Raw genomic sequence first — 20,033 nt, forward strand, 5'->3', positions numbered from 1 at the left:
TTCGTTCCAACTGCCCTAGTCTAGATCCTAGGTGATATCGCCCTAAACTGTTGCCTTGGCCTTGCCCACAGTGAAGTCTTTTAAAACAGGTGACAATAAACAAAACAATTAGTGAATAATGGATTAGCTAGTAAATCAACACTAAATTTGAGACCCTTAAGCTAATCATTTTTCTTGCAGTAGGGTTAAAGGGAAATACATTTCCTGGGGTAGGATGCCCTCGGACCCCCCCCCCCCCCCCCCCCAGGTTTGGGCTGAGTCCCGAATGTTTACATGTCTAGCTCCGCCCATGGACTAAGAAAATTACTCAAGTTAACTGTTACAATCTCATGCCAATATGTCGTTAATTTGGCTAAAAGTAGGCTACTTGTGTTGCTAAATTCTGGTCATAAACATGTTAGTGTTTGGTAACAAGACAACACTGAAGTGACATGTCGAGCTGCGTAGCAACTACTGCAGCTAAGTTAAGGAACTGTGACGTTAGCTATGTCAGCTAGCTAGCTAGCTAGCACCTGTCTATTTGAATACTAATAACGCACGGTGACCCACCATAGCAGCTTGGCTATTAGTCTCCTTATTATCGTCCCACGCGTTAACACTGCGTTTACAGTTCACGGTCGAGAAACGAACAACACAACGGACATATTTACGAGCTCGCAGGAACGCAGCCATTCCGCTGAGTGACCGGAGCTTCAGTGACACAGGAGTCAAGATTGGAAGTGTGGCGAAGTTTAAAAACACGGAGAGCAGACCAGAGCTGCAGTTGGTTCTTTATGGAGGACGAAAAATGACCTATTTAGCAGTAATAAATACATAAATAAATTGTTAAATGAATGAATTAATACATATTCTAAAAATAAATAAATAGAATAATATATAAAAATAAAAAAAATACCTATGTAAGTAGTAGTAGTAGTAGTAGGCTAGTAGTAGGCTAACTAGTAATAATAAAAGTGGGGCTGTAACTAACAATTAACCAACCAATTATTATCTTAATTCACCTTCAAGTGTCTGGTTTGACAACAGGCACAATCTGAAGGCAAAACATAGTCTATTTTAAATTATTTAAAACAAGTAAAAGTAGCTTGCATTTGAAAAGCTGGAACCAACACATTAATGACATTGGTGCTTGAAAAGGTATTTAGTTTATTAGATTAATTATCAAATGGTGCAGATTATTTTCCTGTCAATCAAATAATTTTTTCAGCTCTAATAAAAAATATTTGGTTTAACTAATGTAGGCTACTAAACAAATCGTGAAACACATTAAATAATTTCCTATGTTGACAGTAGCCAAACAGCATTGACTTCACTTTCTGTCCCAGTAGCATGTAAGTAGTTTATTGTGGTAATACATCAGTCATGTGATAGGTACTCCAAAATTGTTTTGACAGGTGAAGTATACACATACTGTGTTACTGCTATCAAAACTTGTGACCATATCTAATATGTTACACAATTGTTGGTAAAGCTATCTAAATGTGACCTATCAGTGACATTCCTAATCACAGAATCTCCATATTTACGTGTTCTATGGTCTTCTATCTGAGTGTGGTAGCTCCATAGCTGCTCAACTTCACAAGTAGGCTGTTTCCCTTTGTTTCTGTTAATTAACACCACTGGAATAATTGTCACCAAGCTGATAGTCATATGATACTGCATATATCACACGTTGCACAGCATGGCCATTACCAGTTCTCATTCGTACTGTTGACTCCGATGTTGTGGTCTTAGCTTTTTTGCTATAAGTTAACTACCAGCTAGATGTGAACTGTGGGTAGTATTTGGAACTGGCAAGAGCTTTCGCTGCCTGGCAGCCCGAAATAGCTGCATGCCTTGGACCAGAGGTGGCATGTGCTCTTCCAATGTTTTCATGCTTTGACAGGTTGCAACACTGTATCCATCTTTGCTGGACATGGAAAGAACCATAGACTGTATAACAGTATAACAGTCAGAGAGCAGTCTACCATCTGGGGACGAGACTGTATACCAGACCCTGTGTTGCCATCACCAACTCACTGGGGTGGGTGAGCCTGAAGATGTACCACTGGCCAACGTTGCCACAAGCATCAAATCATGAAATCATCTAAAAGCTTATCTCTTGTGGCTGCAAGAGTGGCTGCAGAAAGCCCTGCTGGTGCAAAAAGGCTGCATCATAGTGCACAGGCCTCTCTGCTTCTGTGAGAATGTGCCAGCTGACTCTAAGGTCTCTTTAATAGCATAGTTAATGCTTCAGTACATTCACTGAAAAGTGTTAAATGGCCTATGTTAATATGTTTACTGTACTAGCTATTGCTTGGGTTGAATCCAGATATAACTATACACTTGTAATTTCCCCCTGGGGATCAATAAACAGTATAAATGATACATTATAAAATAAAATTGTTGCATTTATTTTTTTATTTATTAATCACTTTCATTGTTAAAAAACACAAACAACACTCACTCACTTCAAATTGTTTGTAAATCATTTGTGGGGGTTTAAAACATGGGAACAGCAGCTTGGGAGGGGCCAACGTTTTCTATGCCAGTAACCACTGTCAACGATGATCATTATCTGGCCATTAAATAATCTGCAGTGGCCCAATATCTATATCTTCTAAATATATTGTGCTATAGTCCCAATTTTGTTCATTTTTAAAATCACAAATCAAAACAAGGTAATGCCGCCCCATTATCTGGAGTATTTTACTTTTAGTTCAGGATCTAATAGGCTATGTTTAAAAGTGAAGAGCTTCGAGTTCCCCATCTTCTTTGACTTAGAAAGTTCATTTGACCTGTATTTGTTTAGTTTTACTCATAGACTGCATATTAACAGTCTATGATATTACTCAGGCCTAAGTACATTTTGCAACGTAGAAGGTAATTCTCCATGTGGATTTCAGCATTTCCTCCACTATTGGTGTGCGTGTGTTCGTGTTCTTGTACGGCATTCCGTTTTGCTGAACAGCAAAGAAGAATGCTACACAAGAGCATTCAGAGGGGGATACTTCCGGTTTTGCTTTTCCCCAAGAATCGTTGTCGTTTTTTTAATGGAATTTCTTTTATTAACGTTTCTGTTCATCATTTCAGTGTTATGAACTATACTTTTAATGGCGTTTACGTCTCACGGCTGTGCATTAAGATTACTATGAGTTTGGGAATCATTGACTTGTATTTATTTTATGTCGCCTGTTTGCAGCGTGGTACTGTAACGTTCGGTTTCTGTCTGCATGAACAAAGTGCAGACTAAAAGAAGCAAAAGAGGGGGAAAAAGAAAAGAAAAATCTTTAAATAGTCTTCATCTTTATGCTGCAGGCATTAAAGGTGTGCAGAGGTTGGCGAACGGGACGCAGTGACGTGGTCCATCTCGTTTTGTATCGACAGCATCTTTGCAGTCGGAGGTGAGCTGTGATTTGTTTGACCGCAAACTGTTTTACAGCAACGCGAGATTACGATGAGCTGTATGACGAAGAGGGCCTCGATGAAATGTTTTTATGTTGTGCGTTGGACACACTGGATGTGGTTATCTGTCTTATAACGGTGTCATCAACTGATTAGTCCGTTGAGCCTTTTGTTGAACATCGACTAGTAACTAATGATTGACTAACGTTACCAGCTAATGCCCGGTTATGTGTTGTCGATTTGACATGCGGATGGTAAGTGTTGTCTGCTGCTTCTCGTTTTGTTTTAAACTGGGAGATCATTCAGTCCATACAGGCCAGTTTTTATTCCCCGTAGCGCTATCTGCGATGATGTTGTCAGCATGACCACACAGCATCACAAGCTAGCGTTAACTGGACCCCGACTGGACCACGTTTGTTACCGTTATGCTGAGAGATGATTTCTGATTACGATCGTGGACTAGCTAACATTACTCAAAGGATCACTTCGGCAATTCTCATCCTTATCGAAATGCATATATTTGACACACCTATAGCACACTGTTTCACTTGCCAGTCAACACTTAAAGTTAACCAGACGTATAATTTTCGTCTGAAATAGTTTTTTTCTTCCTCAAAAAGGGTAATTACATCGGTAAAAAAAAAATTGCCTGAAACTCAGATTTAAGTTGAGCGCATAGAAGCTCAAACATCCAAGTGTAGTAACCATAGCACAACACATTTTTCGTGTTTAGTTTCTATAGTATACCAAACAGGGATGCCCTGTCCCAAATCCGTAATATAAGGATAAAGGTACTTTACTGTCACATACACATACATGTTGCGAATTCCACTCTCTGCAATTAACCCATCCCTCAAGGGAGCAGTGGGAATCCATTTACAGCGCCCAGGGACCAACTCCAGATCTGAGCCAGTGCATTGATCAAGGGCTCTGACTGGAGAACCTAGTACAGGTTTTTCCTAATAATGTTGCAGGCAGATAAAACGGTGATACTGGAAACCAGGAGAATTGTGCTTCTTAATTAATCAGCAGACATAGCAAGGATTGGGAGAATGAATGGAGCCCGTCTGCTCAATACAACATCTAACTGCACAGTTTGCATAGTATCCATTGTATGTAGTAGCTTACAGTACACTTAAATGTAGTGAGGCAGTCCATTTAACACTTGAACTTCACCACTGTTAAAAGATATACAGTATGAGATGATACTGATATATTGGCATATATTGTGGCTAATGCATACCAAGAATTTCAATCCATTGTTGTCAGAGATTTGTTTTAACATAGTTTAGAAACAGTGTCTCCATCATATACCGTGTTTCCCAACCATGAAATGTCCCACATGGTAGTTAGCTTGTGGTCAGTTGGCCAAGTTTATGTCCTACTTGGCTTGTAATGGGCCATGTGCGTTGCACTTCTTACAGCTAATTAATTAACATATGTTTTTTGTTCAACTCTGTCTTTTTCAGCTAGAAGGTGGCACGTCCATGACACCATGAGTCCTCCAACTCTGCCCATGGTCTTCTGCTGTTGTCACAGGAAAATCTGGTTGCATTCAGCAGCAGACAGCAAATACATCTCTATTTTCCACCCAATTATTATCTCGCCCTGGATGCAATGGAAGGAGAAGCATAATGAATAGATACACTAACATCAGACAGCTCGGGGATGGCACCTATGGCTCAGTCATCCTCGGGCGCAGTCTAGAGTCAGGAGAGCTAGTTGCCATAAAGAAGTGAGTATCTAGACAATTGTGTGCGTTTGCAATTTGATATAATTTCCAAACACGTTAGTTAATAGGAGAAATGTTTTTCAGAATGAAAAGAAAATTCTACTCCTGGGAAGAATGCATGAATCTTCGTGAAGTCAAGGTGAGTTTATCTTTACTACATTACTTCCACACATTTGAAAAGCAAAGCAGAATTATGGAAAAATCAACCCAAAATCCCCCTTTTTTTACATCAATATATAATTTAAGCAATTTAGAGGTGTGGTTGCATCCTTGATTTGGAAGAGAATGGTCCATATTTACTGATCAAGTCGATGTTAAATAGTATGTGCCCATTTTAATGAACTGTCGTACGCATTTGCTGCAACTGATCCCTTATTGACTTGGTATTTCAATGTTGTTATCAAAGCTCCACAAACATCAAATGGAGTTTTTGGTTTCATTCTCCAATTTTGGATGTGAAAATCAACATGCTATGCTGTGTTACTCGCTAATCCTTAAAACAATGTTGTTGGGGAGGGGAACAGCTATAGTAAATGCTGAATTTAGGTAATAATTTCTCTGACATTTCCTCCACAAGATGTGGGCCTCTTTTACTGAGCCTTTTCGTAAATATCTTCATATCTCAAACATCAAATGAATATGGCATGTAATGCTAAATGTTACACACGCCAGCTGTTTTGATCCTACAGAGACCGGATAGGCAGTATTTCAGTGCCACACCCTGTTACTTTCTGGTTGGGTTGATTTTTTCACTTTTTTTGTAGAATAAACTTTATAATAACTTGATGACATTTTTAATATACTATTTATACATTTTTAATATACTATATATTTCAAATATGTTTTGTTTTCACACCAATTCAGTATGTTACTGTCTAAATTCCCTCACAGCTCAAAGTCACACACCAGCTCTAAGAGTTGCAGGTGATTCTTGTGTGCTGTTGGTTTTGAGCTCTGGTTTCCATCCCTGGCCTACACACCCCTTTCTTTCCTAGAGCTTGACCTTAACGCAGCAAAACATGTGTAGAACACACTGGTCTTTAGTCCTGCTAATTGGATCATAATTACAGCATGTCACACCATACAATCTCAAATCCCATTACAGCTTTACCCCCCTTACTAAAAGTTAGCATGGTTAAACCTTTATCATCCCAGTGCATGGGAAAAGTTTTTTTTTTTTTTCCCCATCCTGCTTTCTATTTTTGCTTTCCAAATTGTAAGTATAAATCCCACCTTTGTAGCATTTACCCCCAAACTCCATTGTGTTCTCACACTATCCATGTTTAAACATGAAGGTTTTGTTTCATAGTTGTAGGGCGTGCTTTTGAATGTGCTGCAGTGACCTGTGTGTTTTGTCCAGCATGGTTAGATTGACTTTCTTTTAATTTCTCATACACATTTTTCGTTAATGTAGTCCACAGTATTCTTTCATTATCGGTTTTCCTTTACTCTTTCAGTCCTTAAAGAAACTCAACCATGCCAATGTGATCAAACTTAAGGAGGTCATTCGAGAAAATGATCACTTGTACTTCATATTTGAGTACATGAAGGAAATCTATATCAGCTAATGAAAGACAGGTGCGTATAGTTGTTACTTATGGCATTGTGAATGCCACATTTAAAACAAAATTTTATAAATGCTTATAGTTTCTTAGCCGTTGGAGTTTTCTAACTGTTTGGTTCTTGCTGCAGGACTCGATTGTTTCCTGAATCTGCTGTAAGAAATATTATGTTTCAGATACTACAGGGGCTAGCGTTCATTCATAAACATGGTACGTCTGTTTACGACTCCAGGATTCTAAATTAAATGTGTCACTTTTTGACATTTTGTACCATTTGAGTCAAGGTGGTCATGCAATGTGTCTTTGGTTAGGGTTCTTTCACAGGGACATGAAACCTGAGAATCTTCTGTGCATGGGCCCAGAGCTGGTGAAAATAGCTGACTTTGGGCTAGCCCGTGAAATCAGGTCACGGCCACCATACACAGACTATGTCTCGACCAGATGGTAAGTTTAAGAGTAAACATGATGCACTGTGTTTAATAGTTCAGCACACTTAAGTCTGAGTACCCTCTCTTTTTGGACCAGGTACAGAGCCCCTGAAGTGCTCCTCAGATCCACATCCTACAGTTCACCCATAGACCAGTGGGCAATTGGCTGCATCATGGCAGAGCTTTATACCCTCAGGCCTCTTTTCCCAGGCTCCAGTGAAGTAGATACCATATTCAAAGTTTGCCAAGTCTTGGGTACGCCAAAGAAGGTAACGTTTTCCAAACGTGTACAGCAGAATTAAAAGAGCACTGTATTTGCCATTCCTTGTTAGACCTGTGCAGACAGGGTGTTTGACCTATGTTAAAAATCACCCTTTAAAAGTTTTCTTAGTTATCATTCTGCTACTACTGTTATGTTGAATAAAAACAGATTTTTTTATTTGTTAAATTATAAGATGGCCTGTGTATTCTCCCTTTAGAATGATTGGCCGGAGGCATACCATCTTGCAAATGCTATGAATTTCCGTTGGCCTCAGTGTGTTCCCAGTAATCTAAAGACACTGATCCCAAATGCCAGTGCTGAAGCCATTCATCTGATGACAGACCTGCTCCAGTGGGATCCCAAGAAGAGACCAGCTTCTGCCCAGGTAGTGTCTGGCCTACACTTTCTGACCTCCTCATAGCTGAACATACAGAATGAAGGCTGATGTTGTTTTGTTCAAATCTTGGTGTCTTTTCAGGCTCTCAGGTACCCATACTTCCACGTGGGCCAGGCTTTGGGCACACCTCAGCAGATCCTGGAGCAGGGCAGACCTCAGCCAGGCCTTGTGCCGCCGCAGCTCGTTTACAGTCACAACAGACGCTGCAGCAGCAACCCCTGCTGCTTAAGCCTGTGCCTCCCTCCCAGCCACCACCTCCCAACCAACACTGCTCCCCCCCCAGGCCTCTCCAGCAGATCCAGCCCTCCCTGTATCTGCAGCTGCCCAGGCGGCAGTTTACCAACGGCACACAGAGCTGGTGCGAGAGCAGCAACCGAAGCACACCCTGAAGCAGGAACAGACCGGAGGAACTCCACAGAGCCGTCTACCTTATATTGTTGATAAGAGTCTCCAGAGCAAAGTGAGACATGAAACATGTGTGTGTCTGTGTGTGTGTGTGTGTGTGTGTGCGTGTGCGTGCGTGTCTGTGTGTCGTGCGTGCGCGCGGGTGCATGTGCAGTATCTGTAACTGTTCTCCTGAATTGCAAATATTCCCTCTTTATGTCTTCCAGTGGATGATAAATGAATGAAGCCTTTACATATACACTACCAGTCATATGTTTGAGGTCACTTACACATTTTACCATTCCACTCCATTATAGACAGAATACCAGCTGATCTGAGTGGGTGGCTGATCTTTAATGCAATATCTACATTGCCCATAATCAGCAACCATTCCTCCAATGTTCCAAAGGCACATTCTGTTTACTAATCTGGTATCATTTAAAACAATTGGAGAACCCTTTTGCAATTATGTAAATACATAATGTAATCTGAAAACTTCTTCCCTGGTTAAAAAAAACAATACAACTAATCTCAGCTGGTATTCTGTCTGTATAACGGAGTGCAATGGAAATTTCTAAGTAACCCCAAGCTTACAACCGGTAGTGTAAATGTAGATGTCAAACTTGGGCTATGAACCTGGCCTGCTATACATCAATAAAAATGGCTGATTGGTGTAAACATTTAATCTACTGTTTACATCAAGTGGTTCCTTACTTTGCTGGTCTTTACTTTGTTGATTGGTTCCATCAAAGGGAGGCTGACAGCCAGAATAAGTTTCTTTGAAAAAAAAGAATTGTTCCTCACATGCATGTTTGATGTTGTTCTTTTAGCAAACAAGACAGGAGTCAGAAAAAGCAAACCTGCTGAGCTATCAGTTGAAACCTAAAGGAGGGCGGCGGCGCTGGGGCCACGGCACAGGGCACCTTAAAGGAGAAGACTGGGACGAATACGAGGAAACCGAACTGACATCCATAAGTATTCTTGAAAAAGTAACTTCTCCACAGACAAGTCGAGGCAGGGCGAAGACACACTGAGCAGGTGAGGCTACAATCATCATACTCATCATATGGTATTTTTTTTTTAGCAAGAGCAGAATTAGTGCCATCTGCACTTTAAGATTATTTTTTGGGCATTTCCAGCCTTTATCTTGACAGGACAGCAGAAGACATGAACGGGGAGAGATAAAGGGGGGGGGATGCCATGCAGCAAAGGGCCACTGGCCACATCACTATTAATACAAGGAGGTAACTCACACTACATCTGTCTCGTTGAATGCCTCTGTCTTTCAGATATGGAAATGTTCTGGATTTCAGTCGACCCCGTGAAAAGGAAGATGCACCTTTAAACCTGAACAAGAGTACAGCCTACCAGGAGCCACTGAGAACTGCTTCTGCCAAACAACATTACTTGAAGCAGTCAAGATATTTACCTGGTAATATACGTAAGACTTCTCTTGAGTAAAGTAGATGTTAGTAGGACTGAGGGTAGTCTTTAATCGATTAAATCTAAACCATCCGTGTCTACAGGTGCTTTCACACCTAACCTGGTTCAGTTTGACTGTGGTTGAACATCAGATCAACCACAGGATTTTGGAAGACTAGATGTGAAAAAAATGTAAAAAGCTAAACTACAAATAAATCCATCTTTTGGCTATGAACTGTCAAGAAAGTAATCTCATGGGCGATCTTTATATGCAATGTACCGTGTATTTAAATGCAAATCCTCATTAACGATGGTAACACATAGGCATGTCAGCACATTTTCACATCAGATTTTTCCCGATCAGTCAAAGTGCAAAGGAGTTACAATGCCAGGACTAACAATGCTCATGATCAGTTGTTTCTTTTTTGTGACAACAAAGAACATAAATAAACACATTAGGTACAGTAAAGTGCAGAATGACATTCACCATATTTTTTTACAGCTTGTGTGAACATGAACCTGACCAGAACTAAAATGCAACAGTTTTTTCCCTCGGTCCTTCTTTTTTCTGACTTTGACTTGTGTTTATCTATATCCTAAAAAAATGTATCTTTTAATCTCTTACTGTGTCTTTCAGGCATTGGCACAAAGAAGAACGTGGCCATAAATGCCAGTAAAGACTCGACTGGAAGCCATCTTTGGGGCAACAGTAGTATTCCATTTGGAGGGACTCTGCCAAGCAGAGGCGCTCACGGTACTGTCCCAGGACATCTTTCAACTTCACTGTAATCTTTGCAATTTTTTGGCATCACTAGGTTCAAATGAATGGGTCTTTTGTTGTTGTTTTTTTATTTCAAACTATCAGGTACAAATACAATCCCAGGTGGATACATGCCCTCGTTTTACAAAAAAGACATTGGTTCTGCCGGTCACAGAGGGCGCCAGGGTCCTTCAGTGGAATCAACAGCATCAAGTGAGGATGAATTTCAGAGCTTAAACTTTCTATAATCTTCAACTATTTATATGTTAACTTATATAAACTTTTATAGTGCCCAGCCTTTAACAAAGCCTTTTTAAAAAAAACTTTGTGATGCTATCTGTTGTGATGCTATTTTAGGTTATGCAACATGGCAGTCTGGCCGGAGTCCGATGAACACCTCTACCAACATGCCGTTGGCTAACAAGAGCACCCCTGGTCTGCTGCCTCACCCACCGGTACAGCCTATCCACGGCCGAACAGACTGGTCTGCCAAATATGGACACCGCTAGTGCCCTGCCTGGAGCTCTGATCTGTGCTCCTAAGAACTCTTTCACCTCCAAAGAGTAGGCCTAGTTGTTTTATAATCAGAATATGTACATACATCTTACACAGCAATAAATTTGTTTTTCATTATGTGTACTATGGGTGTTGTGAGTTGTAAAATATCTTATGAGTATATTTAAATGAAACTGGCCAAAACCAGTATTTTTTTGTATTTCTGCAACATAACTACTGTACTACAGAGGTTACAACTTCAGTTTTGTATCAGATGTATCACTTAATGTTCACCAACCTGTATACATAATATGCATATTATAATTTTATTAAAACCTTCACTGTGACTAGTGTTTTTTGTTTTTGGCTACAACTAATTATTTGCCTCTGGACATTAAAGTCGTTTTTTGTTTTATGATGGTCAACTTGTCAGTTAACTATTATTTGTGCATTATATGTTTTTAATTAAATTCAAGGCTGTGCTTTGATATCAGTAAAATAGATACAATGCTAGTCCACAAATCTGAGAGTTAACACTTTTTACCCCTTTGGCCAAAGTGAGTGTGATTATTAAATTGCCAGTTATTGAGTATTATTAAACTTTGACTGGGTGCCAAATGTTCAACTTGTGTACTTTTTTTATGAAACACTTGAAATTGAAATTGAAGAAAAAAAAAGATTACTTATTTTTCTGCACATCAACCCATGCAATGCATGTACCACATGCTGGCCAGCTAGATTAACCTGCTAGAGATTAATCCGTCACCGGTGGAGGGGAAATAAGGAAACATTTATATTTATATCAAACACAATTACACTTAAATTGGAAAAAAGAAAGGCAGACTGCCACGTGCAGTGCCTCATTTGGATGTGCTTTGGAGCTTAACTTCCCTACGTTTCTCCTACAAATGGGCCTTGAGCTTGTTTGGAGGTTCTAGCAGGGGAGCGTAGCTACTGGTACACCGAAGGATGAACGTCCGCCGGGAGAACCATCGTCCTAGCCATGGCCTCTTCCACCGAGCGCGGGGCTTCGGGGGGGACACACATGGAGCGGTGAGGGAGGAAGGGGACACCCGCCTAGCCAGCCAGATCAGCCGAATAAACCCTAGCGATCAATGGGGTGACAGATGTCGCAGCCAGATCGCCCTCACATCCAAACAGTCTAAGAGGGGCGTGGAGTTTATATAACGCAGTACCATTCAACCCTTAACTATCACGGTGTCAAGTATCAACGCAACGTTTATGTTACATAGTGGACCACGTACGAACCAAAGTCATATTTATAACCGTAAACTACGTTGATACTTCGAACTCAACACTTCAAAATTATTTTAAAAAATACGGTCAGTGAGTATTTTTCCCAGGTTGTCTTGCGGCAACATGTTAATTAGACATGTTTTTATTGGCCAGAACTAACCAATCAGAGACTGGATGCTTCCTCTTCTTCATACTTTTAAAGGTACGTCTGTTCACTTCCAACTGATTACTCGTCAGCAGCTCGGACGGTATGTATGACATTAAAGAAATATTATTATTAAATATTATTGACAACGTAACGTCCATTTGCATTCAGTAATATGTGCTATATAATCTGTCTCTTTTTTAATTTTAGAGAGTTAACGTTAACGTTACCTTTCAAAAATACTATAACCATGGCTGGGAAAGTTGTGCTGCACTACTTCAATGGGAGAGGGAAAATGGAGTCAATTCGTTGGCTTTTGACAGTTGCCGAGGTCGAGGTAAGGGATGGGTGTGGTCATATTAATCTGAAGCTTGGCTGTCTTTTAAAGACCCTTAAGCCTCTTGAATGTGTTCTATAAATCCGTTATGTCATCTCGTGTTCACAGTTTGATGAGATCTATTTGACAACTCGTGAGCAGTATGAAAAACTCCTGAGTGGTAAGTTGGTTTTCAAAAAGGTGTTTTGAAAGCTCAAATAAACTTTCTCTGACCTGTTTCCAACACGTTTACTTTTTCAATTTGTTTACCTGTTAACGTCAACCCATGATGCAACCTGGGTGAGACGGACATTGTGAGGGGAAGATCTTCACGTAACATTGTGACCTGATAATCATTAAATTAACGTTTTACCACTTGGGTGTGGCGCTCTGCATGACCTGCTGCCGTGTTTCCTCTGCAGATGGAGCTCTCATGTTTCAACAGGTTCCTATGGTGGAAATCGATGGCATGAAGCTTGTTCAGACCAAAGCCATCTTGAAATACATCGCAGAGAAGTACAATCTTCATGGAAAAGATCTCAAAGACCGTGTCATGTATGATCCATTTATTTATGTATTCTATTAAGTGTCTTACATGACTGTGATTTTGTGGATGAACGCGTCACAGTAGGCTATGTGTTTTCCCTCAGGATCGACATGTACTCTGAGGGGATATTTGACTCATGGAAATGATAATGATATTGCCCTTCCAAGCAGATCCAAAACTGGAAGCCATAAAAGTAAAGCAAAGGACCGCTACTCCTGTGTTTGAAAAGTACCTGAAATGCTACCAATCTTTGCATATTACATGAATGTGGGTATTAATAACTGATACATCTTGTTTAAAAACCACTAGATGTAAAATGGACTTGTTGATGAATAAATATGATATGATAACTACTAAACAATATATTTGTATGTCTTTGACAAACATTCCAGGCGCTGTCTGGGCCCATATACCTGGTGGGAGGTAAGCTAAGCTGTGCAGACGTGCAACTGCTTGAATGCACCCTGATGTTGGGGAGAAATTTCCTGAAATCCTTGCCGAGTTTCCCAACGTCAAGGTAAATGTGTAAAGGTGGCATACTGTATAAGTTGGGTTATACAAAGGAACAAAAACATAAAAAGATGTGACGTGTTCCTATGAAATCCCAGTATACTGTTAGTAATCATAAGAAAAATACACACTGATAATGAGTGCTCTGTGTAAGGATAACTTGGTTTTCTCCAGGCTTTCCAGGGTAGGATGACCCAGATTCCTGCCATCAACAGGTTCCTGCTGCCAGGCAGCAAGAGAAAGCCACAGCCAGATGAAACCTATGTGAAGACCATCATGGAGGTGTTCAAAATCAAAATTCCACTGTTATAAACTGATCCCTACATTCCTACATGGGAAGTGGAGGAGTTATTCAATGTGGATCAACTATAGTTGCTGGTTTATATTGCGGTGATTATGGTTTATGTTGGGGTAATTAGTGCTATCAAAAAGCATGTCAGGTGGTTTTCAACTAAATAAAATGTTCCTCTTGACGAAAACTTTGAGAAGCTGCTTTGTTTTTGTTTTGTGTGATTTCAGTGACAGAACTTGGATTATCTCCACCCGTAAAAAGAAAAAGCATAAGGATCATATCTGTTTTTATAGTTTGCCTATTATTACAAAAAATCAAACATTCACCTAATTTTTAAAGGTAACAACAAACAGTAGCACATGTCAACCGTCAATGATGCACATGTTTTTTTTAAACTTGGCCTATTTCTTCAGTAATTTAAAATTAACATTACTAACATTGATAGTAGCAGCCTGCAAAAACTGAAGTTGTAGTGTATACAGTAACCGCCGTGCCAGCACAAACAATTGCACCCAAAAAACTCATGTACATAATTGTTAGTCTCAAATCATTAAATTGACATTCATGCACATGCTTGTATACAAAATCAAAACATGTATTTATTAAGAACAGATTTACTGGAATAAGATTAGAAGTTAATATTTAATCTGTTAAACACACTGGTAGCTGTTGCAAAGCTGCTGGTCACATGAAAGTTAAGTGCCCACACAACCGAGAGGGCTCGTTCTCGCGCGGTAACTGGGAATGCCGTCTCCTTTAAAACAAGGCTTGTTCGATGAGAGCCCTCAGTCTGGACACTGTTATTCCTCCAGTCACACCATGAGGAGTAGTAACAGTCGAAACACCATCAACAAACTGTAAGAAAGACACAGCAAATCAGAATGTAATAAAACAAGTGTGCTATAACCCGTTAGATCATTTCACAATATCTCCTCGATAAACTTTATTGTATGTTGAGCAAGTTCAACTCTGACCTTAGCCCTGACATGATGCCAGCAGGCAGGACTTTTCCAGATTTCTTGTATCTCGTCCCATCACGAATGGAGGACTCCGAGGTAACTGAAAGAAAGAACACACCATGACAATACCAATTTGCTGACTCATGAACTGCTGAAAATCTAGATATATAGGATTGGATGATCTTAGCCACACTCACTTAATAAGACCTTGATGTCTTTGGGGTCATTAGAGTGTTGTATGCACCATAAGCAGCGAACCAACCAAAAACTAAACCAGCCATCAGGGACATCACGCTGCCTACATGACACAGAGACACATGATGAGAATCAGGGTGCACAACATGAACGGAATTTCGTTCATTTCGTAACCTCAAAAGCACAGTATTTCTTTTTATCTTGAGCCTAGAGTAGTGCTGTGGATATGTATTCCATTCTGTGAAAACTCTGAACAAAGCATCAATTTGTGTCATAAATTGTAACTGTTTTCCTTCTCGAAGATGTATCTGCGTGAACCAACCTTGAACCAATCATCCTCCTCTCCCCCGAGGACTCTTTCTTCTCTATCTACTCTCACGTCATCTAGATAAACGGAGCGATTGTTAGGAAGTGTATACATCCTTGTGTGTTTTATTAAACCTTGAGAACATTGTGAACTGCATCGTGTCACTTTGTTCTCCAAGCTCGCCACTGATTTCAGTATCAACTCACAGGAGGTCAAACCAGTACACGATAGGATTCAAACCACAAAAAATCGTGATTGGCACAAACAGCAAGGAACCACCAACAATCCCTGATCAGAGGACCTCGCAGACCTGCTGATGTAGGGCTGCAGACGCTCTTCCAGTTACCTAGTCTAACATTTTGGAGGACTTGTTCAAAAGCAGCACTCGTCTTCATCTAGGCAATACATGGAAGTCTTCCTAAGGCAGGTGATAAGAGAATTGCAGTAAGACAGGAGGGACTTAGACTTAAGACTTTGACAGACTTTATTGTCATTCAACTGCACATTCATATACAGTTGAGCAAGATTTTGTTGCAAGGCCCCGGAAAAAGTAAAGAAAGTAAAGAGAGAAACAGTATAAATGTAAGTATGTGCAATATAAAGAATGTGCAATATATAAAAATAACAAAATGCATAAATAATCCATTCCAACTCAGCTGTGGACACAACGGACCTGAGTTTAGCTTTGTTCCTCAGCTGGTAGAAGCTGGAGCTAACCAAACAATTTACATGCAGGTCAAGACTCAAAGCCAGGGCCATGAAAACACCAAGATCACAGAGGGTAGGTTCAACAGAAGAGGATAGAGAGCCAAGACTTTCAAAAAAATATCTTTCAACCTTTCTCTTGTATCCAATAAATCCTCCAATGGCAATGGCTGCAGCATAGCCAAATCCAATCCAGTCCACTGCCATCACAAAGCTGTAAACAGAAGGTAAGCACAGCGTGTCAGGTATGTTTGCTATTCATGCTAAATAGCAAAGCTGACCAAAAAACAGACTGTATTCTAACATAATTCAATTCTTAAGTGAAGCAAATCTTAAATCAATTTAGTTCCCACAAATGAGCAGCTTAGCTGTAAACACTTTACCACAATACTTGTATTGTAGTACTTTTTTTTATTTACCTTTATTTAACCAGGAAGTCCCTTGAGATTGAAATCTCTTTTTCGAGGGAGACCTGGCCAAGACGGCACACCAGTTACAATTTAAACAAATACAGCACAGACAAAATCTCACATAGAGGAAAGGACAGGTCACATAGGGCAGTTACATTTTTGAATTACATGACATTTTAACATGGCCTTAAATTCATTCAATGGGACTAGATTATTTAAATGGAGCAAGTTTTGCAAATTATTCCAAGACCATGGAGCAAAGTAAGAGAAGGCTTTCTTCCCCAGCTCAGTAAAAACCCTTGGAACCTGGTAAGAGCGCCACCTGGTGGAACGGAGATGAAAATGGCTGGAATTTAGCTTGAGGATTACATAAATATGCCGGCAGTTTACCCAACATGGCCTGTATAGAAAATATAAAAATGAAGTTGTCTACGTAGACTCAGTGAAGGCCAGCCTACCAGTTCATACAGCGTACAATGATGAGTACGGGAATAAGAGTTAGTTAAGAAGCGCAGAGCACTATGGTAAACAGAATCTAACAGGTGGAGAGTACTAGAGGCAGCATGCATGTGGACAACATCGACATAGTCCGAAACACTAAAAATAGTAGCCTGAACAAGTGTTTTTCTGGCTGACATGTTAAAACAAGTTTTATTTCTAAAATAAAACACCAGCCTTAGTGTCAAGCTTTTTTACAAGTTTTTCAACATGAACTTTAAAAGAAAGTTTGTTGTCCAGCCAAAAACCTAAATACTTATATGATGAAACATTTTCAATTAAGTCTCCACTTAATGTGTTAATAGTTATATTATCTGGGGATTGGGAACGAGCCCTTGAAAACGTCATAAATTTGGTTTTCTTAGTATTTAGCACTAACTTAAGGCCATGTAGAGAAACTTGAAGCTGTTCAAAGGCCAACTGAAGGTCATGCATGGCTTGATTCAGTGAAGAGGCAACTGAATATATCACAGTATCATCTGCATAAAGGTGCAGTTTAGCAGTTCGCACGTCCTTTCCAATGTTATTTATGAATATAGAAAATAAAATGGGGGCTAAAATCGAACCTTGAGGAACACCCATAGAAATTTCTAAAAAGTCTGATTCAAGACCATCTATAGAAACACATTGTGTTCGCTCTGTAAGATAGTTTTTGAACCAAGTAATAGCTGTGTTTCCTATGCCAATGTTAATTAATCTATCTAGTAATAGCTTATGGTCAACTGAGTCAAATGCTTTGGACAGATCCACAAATAATGCAGCGCAGTGTTGCTTCTGGTCCAAGGCATTTATGATGTCATTTAATAGTAGCAAAGTTGCTGTAACAGTGCTGTGTCCAGCTCTAAAACCTGACTGGACATCAGTTAGAATGTTGTGCTCTGCCAAGTAGTCTTTTAATTGACAGTTTACTTGAGCTTCCAAAATTTTTGCAAGAATAGAGAGTTTGGAAATTGGCCTATAATTGTGAAGATCTGAAGGGTCGCCACCCTTTAACAAAGGAAGCACTAGGCTGCTGCTTTCCATATTTTAGGAATTGAATTTGTCTGCAGACTACAATTAAAAATGTATGCTAAAGGCTTAGCTATAAATTCAGCTGCAACTTTTAATAAGAAAGGTTCTAGGTTGTCTGGTCCTGCTGATTTTTTTGGGTCAATAGCTTTAAGAGCAATACAAACATCCTTTTTAAAAATGGGTCTAAAAACCAAGGTTGCCGGTGCTGTTTCAGAGCTGGAGTCGGAGCACTGATAACTTGATTTGGACTCATTTAAGATAAAGCCAGCTGATACAAAGTGATTGTTAGTGTCCAATTATGTCAATTTTGTTTTTAATTTCAACTGAATCTACAAAAATATGTTGTGGGAGACCTGCAGACGAAGAATTGGAATCAGACAGAGAATTAATTTGCTTCCAGAATTTACCGGGGTTATTGAGGTTTTCAGATACATTTTTTAGATAGTAATCTGATTTAGCTTTTCTGGTCATGCTTGTGCATTTATTTCTTAAAGTTCTGAAAGCAGTCCAGTCAGCAATAGAATTTGTGGCTTGAGCTTTTCCCCATGCAACATTTCTTTCTCTGATCATATGACCTAACTCTTCAGTAAACCATGGGTTATTCCTTCCGCTGATCCTAAATTTCTTTACAGGAGCATGCTTATTACAGATAGCTGAAAAGGCGTTATGAAAACATTCCCAGGCATGTTCCACATCAGGTATCTGACAGACACTTTCCAAATTACAATTGTACAGATCATGAATAAAAGCTCGTTCATTTAAAGTTTTAAAACACCTTTTAAAAACATAACGAGGTTTATGTTTAGGTAGTTTTGTGTCTCTTATACAAGCAATCGCACAGTGATCACTGACATCATTGCAAAAAACAGCAGACGATGTGTATTTATGTGGCATGTTTGTAAGAATGACGTCCAACAGTGTTGATTTGCTATGATCTCTCGGGTTGATACGTGTTGGGGTGTCAATAAGTTGTGTGAAATTTAGTGAGTCAGATAGGTCTTTAATATTCTCAGAGGCAGGGGAAAGCCAATCCCAGTTAAGGTCACCCATTAGAATTACTTCAGAGTCCTTAAAGTTAAGTAGTACATCATAGAGAGAAGAAATAGTTTCTTTTGTAGCGGAGGGTGGCCTGTAACAGCCAACAACAGTCAGGTGTGTGTCCTTGTATAAATTTACTTTCAGTGCCAGTAGATCAAATTGTTTGGCTCTACTTACTGACAATGTCACTGAGCTTAAACATTTTGATTTCACATATATAGCAACTCCGCCCCCTTTACCTAAACGATCTGCTCTGAAAATATTATAGCCATCAATAGCAATCATATTGTCTGTTATTGTAGATTTTAACCAGGTTTCTGATAAGACCATGATGTCCATATCCGTTGCATCAACCCACAGTCACTTTAAACCGTGTGATCTACCCAGAAGATCTCTAGGTGTCGCTGTGAGACCTTTAATGGTTAAAACCTTTTTTTCTTTAACTGTCTATGGTTAAAACATAAAACGACAACAGGGGAAGCGTAAAAACAAACCTGCACGCATATTCTAGTACAATTTACTGCATGCGAAGTACGCCTTGTTGTCAAATTATCATACACATTACGGTAACTTAATTCGTCTTGGTAAATATCACGTACCTCGAATCCAAACAAATGAGCGGCAGCACGTAGCTAGAAACGTTACCTTCAATCTGTGACTGCACTTCCTTGTTACAAATCATAATACGCATGCGCCATTTAATTCGGACTGTGTTCGTTGACATTTGATAAGGTGGGAATCATAGACGAAATTAAGGGTCTATGAAGTGAATGTAGTATTTCGAAAGATGGTTCATTTCTTTGGTTCTCAATTTAAAAACTAATATATATATATATATATATATAATATATATATATATATATCTTATTACATATAAGGAATTACTTCTACAGCAAAAGGAGGACGGGGGAAAATTTGATTGGAACTCTTTTATATTTAACATTCACTGGAAATCAACATGGCTTCTAGTACAAATTGTTATCCTCAATAAACTGAAAAACTTTCAATTCAAAATAC

General features: G+C 39.5%; 2 long non-coding RNA genes and 2 pseudogenes across 2 annotated transcripts; 2 read left to right on the forward strand and 2 right to left on the reverse strand.

Annotated features, from left to right (window-relative positions):
• Positions 1-3,386: 3,386 nt before the first annotated feature.
• Positions 3,387-11,444, forward strand: LOC116679982 (serine/threonine-protein kinase ICK-like; annotated as a pseudogene).
• An 800-nt stretch (positions 11,445-12,244) lies between these two features.
• Positions 12,245-13,951, forward strand: LOC116679983 (glutathione S-transferase-like; annotated as a pseudogene).
• Positions 13,952-14,305: 354 nt separating this feature from the next.
• LOC116679985 (uncharacterized) lies at positions 14,306-14,925 on the reverse strand. Its single transcript, XR_004329614.1, has 2 exons — positions 14,868-14,925; positions 14,306-14,748 (listed from the first exon to the last, which is right to left on the reverse strand). It is a non-coding gene; the product is annotated as an uncharacterized LOC116679985 (long non-coding RNA).
• Positions 14,926-16,196: 1,271 nt separating this feature from the next.
• On the reverse strand, positions 16,197-19,724 carry LOC116679984 (uncharacterized). The gene is made up of 2 exons (XR_004329613.1): positions 19,616-19,724; positions 16,197-16,273 (listed from the first exon to the last, which is right to left on the reverse strand). It is a non-coding gene; the product is annotated as an uncharacterized LOC116679984 (long non-coding RNA).
• Between the last annotated feature and the right edge of the window lie 309 nt (positions 19,725-20,033).

This window comes from Etheostoma spectabile, unplaced genomic scaffold (genome assembly GCF_008692095.1).
Source record: "Etheostoma spectabile isolate EspeVRDwgs_2016 unplaced genomic scaffold, UIUC_Espe_1.0 scaffold00018306, whole genome shotgun sequence".
Classification (NCBI taxonomy): domain Eukaryota; kingdom Metazoa; phylum Chordata; class Actinopteri; order Perciformes; family Percidae; genus Etheostoma; species Etheostoma spectabile.